The 10,334-nt window shown below is 35.3% G+C and overlaps 1 long non-coding RNA gene across 2 annotated transcripts; it reads left to right on the plus strand.

Annotated features, from left to right (window-relative positions):
* On the plus strand, positions 5,308-9,225 carry LOC109821656. 2 transcript variants are annotated; one of them, XR_002241977.1, is made up of 5 exons: positions 5,308-5,743; positions 6,160-6,237; positions 7,214-7,403; positions 7,567-7,854; positions 8,865-9,225. It is a non-coding gene; the product is annotated as an uncharacterized LOC109821656 (long non-coding RNA). The 2 variants fall into 2 exon arrangements; XR_002241978.1 differs by having other exon boundaries at positions 7,214-7,388.

Below are 10,334 nucleotides of genomic sequence, written 5' to 3' on the forward strand. Positions count from 1 at the left end.
CGGTAGTCGAGGACGAGCTTGGAGTGTTTGAGCTTGTTGGCCAAAGAGTGGAGGGAAAGCTGGTGGACTTGATGTCACGTGCAAGCTTCAAGGTGGAGTCTGTTGTGGAGGAAGTGGAGGAGTGGTAGGAGAAATAACATAAAGCTCAATTAGGATGAGGAAAGATATTCAAGGGGTAAGTTAGGGAGTAGAGGAGGAGATCAGTGATTAATGGGATGATGAAAAATTGTTTGGAAGGGAGCAGAGAGTTGAAGAGAGAATGAAGAAGAGGGCAATATGGGTATATTGAGTTTTTAATATGTATATATTAATGTATACTTATACGTTTTATGAAGACTTGGGTTTAAAAATAAGTGCTCTTTGTATTTTTAGGTTTAAGAGGCATTTTATAAGTACACGAGTTTAAAAATAAATTAGAGTAAAACTTTAGGGTAATAGACAATAAAACTTTGGGGTAATAGAAAAAAACGCGTATTAAGATTGGCGGCTTACTAGACTTTGACCTCGGAAAGGGTCAAGTGTAGGTCCCACTTACGGAAAGGTAAGCCAAACAGAATTGAAACAATAAATTTCTTTGTGTAGCAAGTTCAACATGCAACACAACCTAAGATTTATGGGTGTTCGTATGTGCAAATTTTAGAAAGTTTTTTTTTGGGTAGTGTGGGTAGGTTTTTTCTTTTGCTTTGTTCTTTTTTTTTTAACTTAGGGTCCGTTTGGATAATAAAAGTACTAGAAGTAAGAAGTAAATTATGAAAGTAACTTCTAAAACTATGAAGTAGGCAGTAGCGAAAATAGCATTTTTTTTGTTTGTTTCATATATTTTAGAAGTAATGGAAGTAGAACTTTTTCCTCTTCATTTACTTTTTTTGTTTGGATGATATTTGGAATTATTACTAGGAAGTAATTAATACATGTTGCTTCCACTTTATTCTTGTTTGGATTGTCATTGTAATGGAAATAGAGTTGTTGTTGCCATCAATTGAAGAGACCAATATTCATAGTTGATTTGCTTGATATATAATAAAGGTAATCTTACATTTTTGGATCAAGGAGTATGACACGAAACACTGAGGATAGCAAGGGAGCATCCGCAGCAAACAAGAAAGAAACATAATAAACTATGGCACTAGTCAAGTACGAGGATTTCAGTTTCTTATGCCTGCTATTTCGTGCAATAACAAGAAAATGAATGAAAGCAAATCATCAGATAAATAATGCAGTACGAGGATAATGAGATGCGCAGCATAATTGCAACAAGCACATTAAATATCTGTTGAATTTATTAAAAAAAAAAGCCATCAGATAACTATACCTTCGAAGAGAACACAAAATCACATGATGACGTGGGTGGGGGGGGACTGATGCGGCAGAAGTAACTATTTGTTTGCACGGAGAATTCTAGTTGGTTATAAAAATAATCTTATCACTCCCTAATTATATATTTGAGGATCTTTTTTTCATGGTGGACCCCACTCTATATCAACTTCTGCCTATTTCAATGCATTTTGGGACGGAAAAATATTAAGGAAATGTAGATGCCACATAGACGCCATGTCATCATTTAAGGAAGTAGCAGAAGTAGATTTTCAAGAGAAACAAACATACATTTTTGCCTGGAAGTAACGGAAGTAGACTCTACTTCCTCTACTTCTGCTATTTCACAGTTACTTCTGTGCAAACAAACGGGCCCTTATTGCGGGGTGTTTTTGGGGTGCGGGTTATTTTTTGTTTTTTTTGGTTATTTTTTGTTATTTTTTGTTTTTTTTTTGTAGAGATAGATGCATGAGACAAAAAAAACATTTACATAATCCTTAATAAACGACACCTATATATGTGAAGCTTAATAGATCCCTTAAGGGCATCTCCAATCATTCCCCATTTCCCGCGCTATTTTGGTGCAACGACACTATTCCTTCTCTAACCATGCCCCATTTCTCGCACCATTTTGGTGAAAAGAAATAGTGCGACGCCAAATATGGCGTCGCACTGTTCATCGCGCTATTACTGTTCATCACGCTATTTTTTACCGTATTTTATTTTCTATTGTGTTCTTAAATTTAATATTTTGGCAATATAAATAATAAAATAATATTTTATAATTTTACACCTTAATAAAATAATATTTTATTATTAATGTTTAATTATTTTTTTGTATTTTATTTTCTAGTGTGTTCTTAAATGTAATATTTTGGCAATATCAATAATAAAAATATAATATTTTAGCAATCAAGTTATTTTAATTAATAAAATAATATTTTATTGTTTTATTAGTTTAATCTTTTAAAATAATAAATCATTTTGTTTGAAAATATGTGAAAAAAATAAAATTTGATATGTGGGGTTAATTGTTGAAATAGTTAAAAATATAGGGAATAAAAAATAATAATATAAAAGTAAATAAAAAGGAATATACTAAGAATATTCTTTTTTGGTGCAAAAAATGGTGCAGTAGGTTGGAGATGATTTACTGTTTGATGTGATTTTTGCATCATTTTGGTACAAATTTGCACCATTTTGGTGCGATGGATTGGAGATGGCCTGAAGTCAAATATTGGAAATGTTTGATTTACTTAAAAAATAGTTAGCTTCTAGATAATCTCTTCTTATTGCTCTCATATGTTCATAACTTACAAGTTGCAATCGTCCACTTGAATAAATAGTTCATTCTAAATAAACTATTGTTTTATCTCATACGAATCACACACGTTTTATAACTCTCAATTAAATAAAAAAGAATTTTGATTGAAGAAATATGTGCATTTTCTATTCAGAAAAAGTGAATCTGTCTTCATACGTTTGTAGGATGTCTAAAAAAATCACTGTGGATAGCTGATTCCATCAAATACTAATGATGGAATTTATAATCAAACGTTCACATCAACAGAAGGTTACAATTGGAAGATTTTCACTTAGATCAAAGAGGGTTACAATTTGATGACCGTCACGACAACCAATGAAAATTTTGATTTAACAGCATTCATAAATAATCACGAGAGTTACAACCGACGACTCTCACATTTCAAAGAGCTAAGACAAAGATTACAATATAACGATCTTTGCAACGCTCTAGCAAAAGAGACTACAAATTGATGGTCTCTTCAACTCAACACGTAGACTCACCTCTGCGTCCCAGAAGCAAAACACAAATCTCAGCATTGCGTTCCAAACTCAAAATACAGAATTCAGTACTGCATTTCAGATTCAAAACACAGGGCTCGCCACCGCGTTCCAAACTCAGAACACAGAGTTAAACTCTGTGTTTCAAGTCCAAAACGCAGAGTTCGTGCCCAGAACACAATTCTTGCGTTTGACTCATTCAAACATGAGTTAAACGGTTTCAAAATCGTTCTCCCGTGATTTAAGGGGATCACTCCCCCACTTAGGAGTGAATTAAGGGGTTAGTTACACCCCTTAATCCCCTATAAATAATGAAAAACGCAGTCGAGTTCGACATCTTTTGGGCAGATCAAATCTTCGAGCTTGAATCTTTGGAGCATTGGAGATCGACATTGACCTCTTTTGAGCATCTTTTCAACAAACCGAGAGCATCCTTTGGGAAGCTGTTCTTGGAGCTTGTTTTTAGCTTGTAAACCGATTTTTGGTTAAATCAACTCTTTTACAGAGTTTAAACTCGCTCTGAGTTATTAACTCGTTAAGAGTTTCACACTTGCCCCGCAAGTTCTCCTCAACGACATTCAAGAGGAAGACATCGTGTTCCACGAGGTGAAGCGTTCGTCAATGGGATACAAGGATCTAAACTCCCATCGACACCAAGAAGAACCCAGGTTAAACAAAGGGATTGGTCTCCGTCGATCCATTCTCTCTTTTGTAAATCGGGAAACCGATATAGAAGAGTGGTAATTTCTTTTTCTAAACCAGTTAGAAAGAGATTATATTGAGAGAATTGTATTCATTCTTTTTCTAAGTCAGTTAGAAAAATAAATATAGATTTTATTCTCAAATTTTCTTCTTCGATTTTCCCACAAACAACGTTACTTTTTCTTGTTAAGGATTCCCTTGTCATGTAACTGGCAGAGTAGGCCAAAAAGTAAGAGAAATAATTACTAATTAACTTGGTGACATAATTAATTAGTTAACATCAAAACAAAATTCATAACCACATGTTTACAGCCCTACAGGGGCAAAAATATTCGTACATCTCCATCTTATTTTACAACGATCGAAATTACCAATTATTTACTTGTCTTATTCCGAATACAACAAGCAACCACCTAGTTAAAATGCAAATTAAAAATGGCTCTGGCTACCCAGACCTGTCCATCCGACCCGGCCCGGCCCGGAAATCCGGGCCCGGGCCCGACTGGGCCGGGCTCCGCACCGGCCCGGTTTTTTTTTAATTTTTTTTAATTTTGAAAAAACAATAAAACATAAAATATACATAAAAATTACAAAAAATGACATAAATTTTTTTAATTAATTGAAATGACATAAATTACAAGTACAAAAAATTATAAACATAAAAGATGATAAAAATAAATTTTTTATTAATAATCATGTCATTCATATATTATACATAAACAAATTGTAAGTACTTATAGAAATTACATAAACAAATTGTATTATATATAAACATATATATAAAAAATAAATTATTCGCACCCTGGTGCGGGATGGACTGTTAGGTCAAGCATCCTCAAACCCGACTCAATGGCCTGTACTATTAGAATACCAATGCACAAACCCATATATATGTATAAACTGTGTAATCAATTTCTGTACGAATGGTATATCGACGCACTATCTCAAATAGTACTGAGCGGTGCTCATCAACGATATCCATATGTATGTAAACTATGTAAACCACCTCTAACTCAAGTGTAATCGGATCAATACTTGTCAAAATCCTCATCGGGATATTCATGTGTATGCAATAACATTGTACTTGTGTATTCGTGAATAAACATGTATAAAAGTACGACTAGGATCCCTCGAATGCATCTCAAAACAGTGTAAAAACAAATTGGAAACTATCTGAAAATCTGCCCGTTGATAATCACATTTTATTACAATTTTATACCCTCATTATCTATTTTATATGAATAAATATACCACTAATAATTGCTTTTATCTTTAATTGCAGGATAATGAAGAATAAATCTCAAACCCTCATCTCTCAAGAAAAACCCATCGATTAAATGAAAGAAATGAGTAAATATAAATCTATCTACCCTTTAAAAGAGGGAGTACTAGAAAAACTTTCTCTATCCTAAATTGCCCTTCAACTATTGTAAATATGACAAAATTATCCTTTTTTTTCGTTACTCATAAATCAGAATATGTAAAGCTTCACCGTTTCATCTGTTACGAATTTCCTCCGGTATGATTATTATGGTCATCAATATGCTTATTATTATCCTCATCATCCACAATCCTTCTCTTCCCTCTTCTTCCACCTCAAAACCCCAACCCTAATCCCCTCCCTGCGCCTCCTCCCCTCCTTCACCCGCCTCCTCTCCTTCGCCACCCCCGAAGAGCCCGCTTCCGAGAGCCGCCGCCGCAAGCGCCGCCTCCGCATCGAACCTCCCCTCTCCTTCCTCCGCCAGCCTCAACAGCAGCGCATCCCCTCCAAAACCCCTATAAACCCTAACGCCCCCAAGGTCCCCGAACCCCTCTCCACCCTCGCCGGCAAACGACTCAACCTCCACAACAAGATCCTAAACCTAATCCGGGTCAACGATCTCGATGAGGCCTCGCTTTTGGTCCATCACTCGAATAATTTCTGGTATGTCTTGATCAGTTTATAAATTTTGATTTTGATTTTGATTTTTGATTTTAGAAATTCTTAGACTATCATCTAAACTTTCAGTATATATATTACTTTGTGCTGCTTCAGGAAATCCTTTAACATCCCCAACTTGTCTAAATTTTAAATCCATGTGATTTTGGATGAATACAAAGTTCGCTCATAGATTGTATGGGGTTTTTTGCTCTAGCAATACATCAAGTCTCACCACTTGGCCTTTAGGTTCATATTTAAGAGTATCCCACTCCTTTAGTTTTCAGTAAGAGCTTGATACAGTTTCATAGAGGGTTAGTATTGTAGCTGTTAAATACTGGTTAGGTTTAAGCCATCATCGAGCCATATGACCATCTAAACATATACTTAAACTGCTGCTAAACACAGTTTTGCAATTTCAGGCATATTTTTCGCTTCCGGAAGGAATTGCTACTGCTGCTGGTTTGATTGCTATGATGACTGACCACTACAAAATTCTGGTGAGATTTCATATCTTCCATTATTTGCTTGGATATGCCTTTGGTTGCAATATTTACCTTTGATTCCTACTCTAGATCGTATTTTCTCATTATGAGTGTTATCTTACATGAACGGGTGAGCAAAATTTGGACCTCCTTACCGGCAGTTCTTTGCCTAACCTGAAGACTATAATATTGACACGCAGTGTGATTTCATATCTTTCATTATTTGCTTAGACATGTCTTTGGTTGCAAAATTTACCTTGGATTCCTACTCTGGATCATGTTTTTCTTGTTACAAGTGTTATCTTACATAATCAGGTAAGCAAAATATGGACCTTCTAGCAGTTCATATCCAAACCTCAAGACTATTATATTGGCACACAATGTGATTTTATACTCTTGGACCAGTCTTTATTTTCAAGATGGACGCTGGTGGGAACTCTATTAGTGCCTGAGCTGAATAGGGTAAGAAAGCCACCAAATAGGGGGGAAAAGGGAACGAGTCTGGTCATCGCACAGTCTATACTGATGTGTTTTCTTTCTATTCATTTTCTTTTTCTTTTCTGAAGGGAAAGGATTAAAGTCTCGACCATTCATAATCAGCAATGGGCATTTCAAATTGCGATTACTTTCTGTTCATCCAGATTTACACTGAAAATCCCTAAAAACATTGCCTGATATGGTTTTTAGTTTCTTGCCTATGCATCAAGTGGACGCAATGTAGATGGTTGAGAGTAGCAAGTCAAATGCTTTTAGGATGTTTTGTATCTTGCAAAATTTCTGGGTAAGAGGTTTCAAAGTGCTAGACCATAATTACATGAGAGTTTTCAAAGGTTGCGAAAACTGACACTATCCATATATTTTTATGCATAACTTTCTTAAAGCATGGCAAAATTTCAGTCGCTAGAGTATCATTGGTGTTATAAAGGGACAAATTCTTTTGTTTTTACATTTATATATATACTTTGTTTAACATTAGACTGTAAATTGGTAGGAAGGCAGTGACAGCGAGCATGAAAGCAATGATGTAGCAAGAACATCTCGCAGACCACAGAAGCGTGCTCGGGGTAAGTATCGTCTCATGTCAAAGGGTCCTGATGGTCCTTGTCCAGATCTGTTGCAACTTCAATCTGCCTCATCAAGTTATGCATGCATGTCTTTATTGAAGAGTAAGCGTTCTGGAGGTAGTGTAAAGTATTCATATAAATGAACTTTTAGCCCATTCATTATTCATATATATATATATATAATCTGAAAGTCTTCAGTCGAATATTACATTTCATTAAACTGCTTGGAAGTGTGGATGCAGGGGAATGAGTATATATATATATATATCCCCAAAAAAAGACCCAATGCCTCCTCCATCTCCAATCGGAGCTCCCCCTCCATCTCCAATCCGCCATCTCCAACGCCGACGATCTCCTAAATCAGCCATCTCCAACCGGAGCTCCCCATGATCCGCCTCACTGCCACGAACCCCACGACTACGAAATTTGAGACCGCCTCCTCCGCCACGACTACAAAGTCTGAGACCGCCGACTTCCCCAACTCATCCGACGCCGACGACGATTAAGTCCAACTCCGCCGACCGTGACCGTCTATCCCCAACTTGATGTTCTCTCCGTTGTGTATCAGGTGAAGGTTTATGTTCTCTCCCTTGTGTTGAATTCCCCTATGCCTGATTATCATCAAAGTTGGATCCAAAGTTTATATGTTATAGCTGTTTGGAATTGGGGTTTTGCTTTCTTAGAGTGCTCATTTATATGGTTCTGGAGGGTTTTTCTTTCTTAGAATGCTCATTTATATAGTTCTGGAGCGTTTTCATTTTTATGCTCTCTTAATCTTGTATAGTTGAGTTTTTCCTGGAGATGTCTGGGATGAGTATTATACTAAATGTCGAAGAGTTAGGGGGGTTTTAATATTCTCAAAGCATTTCCAAACTCAGAAAGCTTGGACGAGATTGGCTGCTATTTCGTTTGTAGCTATATAATCCACAATATTCATATAACTATAGAATGTAATTAACGAATAAAGATAGAGTTCTGCATACATATGCTTTGGACATACATATGCTTCTGTTCTTCATACATATGCTTCTGTTCTTCATAATTTGGACCTGTTAAGCTTCTGCATTTTTGGTGTTATAAATTATGGTATCCTTACATGTTCACGACTAATCTGATTTTGAAATATTATATAAATCTTTGAACCTCGAACAACTTCTTTTTATCAATCTAAGCTTTGAAAGCTTGGTCCTATAAAAATTTGGTCAGTTACCTTTGCATGATATGAAACTACTTACGGCGGTTCTCTGTCGGCATTGCTTGAAGATAGGTCTATTTCTGTTGTGGTTATCCAGATCACTTTTCTTAATATGACAAGGGATAAAGATAGAGTTTGAAATAGATGAGTGGTCTGTTTATACGATAAGCACTAAAGATTAAACTCTGAAATATAGGTTAATATTGATCAAAATTTTAACATCACATTGTTGAAATATGATTGCAGAAGTTTACAGAAGATTTACTTGCTTGGAGAATCCTTTAGTTTCCCTTATATCTCTAATGCATTTGTAAATTGTAATCTCAACATATATTATTTTATTTCCCACTAATCAGATAGTACCTTTTTATTTTATTTTCCAGGCAATTGGTTCTTTCCAAAAGAAATACAGCATCGGTTCTTTTGAGCTCCTGAGCAAAACAGCACCAATACAGGCAGTATCTCTTCTTCTGTTCAGCCCTATCATTGACTACTATCTCAATGGACGTTCCCTACATGCCCATCGCTTGTCAGGATCCCCTGTGTTGTCATGAGAACTTGTCAGGATTGCGAATGAAGGCTTTTGTATTAGTGCTGACTTGTATTTGTGTTTAATGTCAGGCTTTTGTATTTGTGTTTAATGTGTTGTCATTTTGAATCATGGATGCTGACTTGAAATGCTAAGAGTGAACACAAGTTGGTTTGCTTTTGTATTTGTGTTTAATGTGTTGTCATTTTGAATCATCGAAGCTGACTTGAAATGCTAAGAGTGAACACAAGTTGGTTTGCTCTTTGGGAACAGAGGTTCTAAACATATCTATGACTCAGTGATATTGTTGCAAACATTCAGATATTTACATCAAAATAAACTTGGATTCACCTAAATGATCTGTTTTGTTTCCATCTGCTGAATATATAAACGAGTGGAAAGCAATGCATGTTCATTAAACCATTCAGAAAAATCATAGGGAACCAAAGCACGTTCCATTTAGCACACTTTACATACATAAGAAAGTATTTTTCTCACATACATCACATAATTTCTTTAATAAAAGATGGTTTCATTCCAGCACATCAAGTTACATCATATAATTTATTTTATGGTCAAACCAAAAGACAACAAAAAAGCTATAACAGTTAGCCATTTCCACAACACTTTTTCACTTACAACTAAGTCATGCACCTTTGGTGGGGGAATGATGAGTGGTACTTGTTCAATTGAAGAAATCTTGGACCAGCCCAAAAACGAACCGCACTTTTGCCTTTTACACGAGTAGTATATTCTACCACGGTTATTGTTCTTGTTTGACTTCATAATATTCACGTCCGCTAATTCTCCACATTCGCATTGTTTCAATACGAATCTAATATCCACTTCAACACGCTTATTACTTTCCACAGTTGATGATGAAACCATTGCGTATGAGAACGCACTGTATTTATATTATAGTAGTATATATACTATATATATTATATATATATATATATATATATATATATATATTATATATAAATATATATATATATATAATTATATATATATATATATTATATTATATATTCTCCCTTTAAAAAGAGCCAGTTCCTTGAAAAACTTTCCCCTTCTAAATTAGTCTTCAACCAATTAAATATACCCAAATTTCTCCTTAATATCGTTAACAGAAAATCGTCATCATCATCGGAAATTTTGGAAGCCGAGACGTTACAGAAATTCCATTTCCCAAATTCCCAAATTAGGCGAAAGTTCATCAGTTTCCTTCTCCGACGAAAGCCGAGGCGTTACAGATATTTGATTTCCCATCTCCGTATATGTCTTCCTCTCCCAGCCGAACTATAATATAAATTATAGCCGA

The sequence above is a fragment of the Asparagus officinalis genome, chromosome 1 (assembly GCF_001876935.1).
Source record: "Asparagus officinalis chromosome 1, Aspof.V1, whole genome shotgun sequence".
Classification (NCBI taxonomy): Eukaryota; Viridiplantae; Streptophyta; class Magnoliopsida; order Asparagales; family Asparagaceae; genus Asparagus; species Asparagus officinalis.